Here is a 2239-nt window from a genome sequence, read left to right on the forward strand (position 1 = left end):
GGTGACGGCTAGTGGCGTTCTGTTATTTTCTTTGTTGGGCCTGTCCTGTAGTAGGAGACTTTTGGGTACTCTTCTGGCTCTGTCAATCTGTTTCTTCACCTCCGCAGGTGGGTATTGTAGTTGTAAGAAGGCTTGATAGAGATCTTGTAGATGTTTGTCTCTGTCTGAGGGGTTGGAGCAAATGCGGTTGTATCGCAGAGCTTGGCTGTAGACGATGGATCGTGTGGTGTGGTCAGGGTGAAAGCTGGAGGCATGTAGGTAGGAATAGCGGTCAGTAGGTTTCTGGTATAGGGTGGTGTTTATGTGACCATCGTTTATTAGCAGAGTAGTGTCCAGGAAGTGGATCTTAATCGCGTCTCTGCTAAGGCTGCGTCTACACTCCCCCTTGTGTCGGTAGAACGTATGTGGCTCGGGGTGTGAATAAGCCACCCCCCGAGTGACACAAGTTACACGGACCTAAGCGCAGGTGTGGACAGTGCTATGGTGCTGGGAGAACTTCTCCTGCCAACATGGCTACGGCTGCTCGTTGAGGGTGGAGAGCTCCCTCCCGTCGGCTTCCAGCCGCTCCAGTAGAGACTGCCACTGGGGGCCACGTCACTCACAGCTGTGAGGGCCGAGCGGTTAAGGCGTTGGACTCGAAATCCATTCGGGTTTCCCTGCGCAGGTTCAAATCCTGCTCACAGCGAGGCCTGTGTTTTACCCACACTTGCTCACCAGGGCAATACATCTCCACTGGCCCTGGGACGCTCTCCATACACTCCCCACCCCAGGTAAACCCTGTTCTGCTCCTTTCATGGGGATGCCTGGGATGGTGCCTCATGCTGTGTCCCTGCGGTCTCAGCTCCCGAGGCCTCTGCCCCTCACCCAGCACCCCCCGGCTCAGCCCCACCCCTGGGTGCTGCTCCTCCCCAGAGCGTGGAAGGAGCTGAGCACAGGCAGCCCGTATAAGAGGCCAGGGGAGGCTGAGCCTCCCCCAAAAGGCCGTCCATGTGGGGGGGAAACGCTGGGGATGTGGGGCGGGTCTCCCCTCCGGAGGCCCGTGGGCCCGTGGTCATCTTTCGAGCGCTGGAAGCGAAGCTCCAGAGAAGTGGGGGCCCCGCCTGCACCCCACTCCCCTCTGCCTCTTAGCCCGATGCCCTGCTCTTGCTCTGCCTCTTCCCATTCCCCCTCTGCCTCTTCCCCCAAAACCTGCTCCCCACCCCCCCTCGGCCTTTTCCCCCACGGCCCCGTCTTCTCGTGCCTCTTCCTGTCCTGCTCCACCTCCTTCCCCAAGGACCCCCCTGCCCCCCGCTCACCAGAGACAGAGAAAAGGGACGGGTGCCTGGCCCCATGGCCCCCCGGTAGCCCCCCTTCGGGGAAAGGGGCAGAGAGGAGCAAGCAGAGGGTGAGTGGAGTCTTGGGGGAAGAGGCGGAGAGGAGCGAGGGGCAGGTAGGGGGACCTCGGGGGCCAGAGGAGTGAACAGTGGGGGGGCGGGGCCTCGGGGGAAGAGGATGACCGGGGGCGGGGCCTCTGTGGCAGGGCCATGCTCTAGGCCCCGGTGGCCCCCCAACTTCTCGGGGTCATCTGAAACCCAGGATGAAGGTGACACAGGGCCTGGTTCCTCTTTGGGCTAAGATTCCATAACAGCTCTCCCTTCCTGGCAGTGTGAAGGGGCTGGACAGGGGCATAAAGCCCTCCAGACACGGCCGGAGACAGGGAAAGGGCCGTCAATGCGGAAGAGAATCAGGCCCAGAGTTAGACAAGGGGTGCAGAGAATATTCTGGATTCTGGTCATTGCACTTCGCCCTTGCTCGAAATGCTTCCTGTATTTTCTCCATTTCACTCCCTGACTCTCGGTCTCTGCCCCTTTCCCCGTTTCGTCCTCAGAATTAGCACATTCAGCCAGTTAATCGCAGCAATCCCGCCATAAGACGGCAGCCTGAAATCTCAGCTCTCCCCCACCCCTCGCACGAGACCTGCTGCCAGCTGAACTGGAGAAAGAATGGGGTACGTCTCTGGCAGAGGGTGTGAAACAGACACCCGGAAAAGGTGAGTTTTCACAGGTGTAAGCAGTGTCAGGATGAGCTCCACCGTGACATCTGGTGGTGAGGTGTGGCAAGTTGTGGAAAAGAACTTCAGGGGCCGATGTCATTTGCATAGGCACACCCACCACGCCTAGAATGAGACCATAGCTGCCCAAATGGTCACTTTGGCTGCTGTGGGATCCCCAGTGTCTCTGTTATTGGGACAGGAAGAATA

General features: G+C 59.0%; 1 non-coding gene across 1 annotated transcript; it reads left to right on the plus strand.

Moving 5' to 3' along the window:
* Window positions 1-603: 603 nt before the first annotated feature.
* On the plus strand, window positions 604-685 carry TRNAS-CGA (transfer RNA serine (anticodon CGA)). The gene has a single exon. It is a non-coding gene; the product is annotated as a tRNA-Ser (tRNA).
* Window positions 686-2239: the final 1554 nt, after the last annotated feature.

The sequence above is a fragment of the Eretmochelys imbricata genome, chromosome 11 (assembly GCF_965152235.1).
Source record: "Eretmochelys imbricata isolate rEreImb1 chromosome 11, rEreImb1.hap1, whole genome shotgun sequence".
Classification (NCBI taxonomy): Eukaryota; Metazoa; Chordata; order Testudines; family Cheloniidae; genus Eretmochelys; species Eretmochelys imbricata.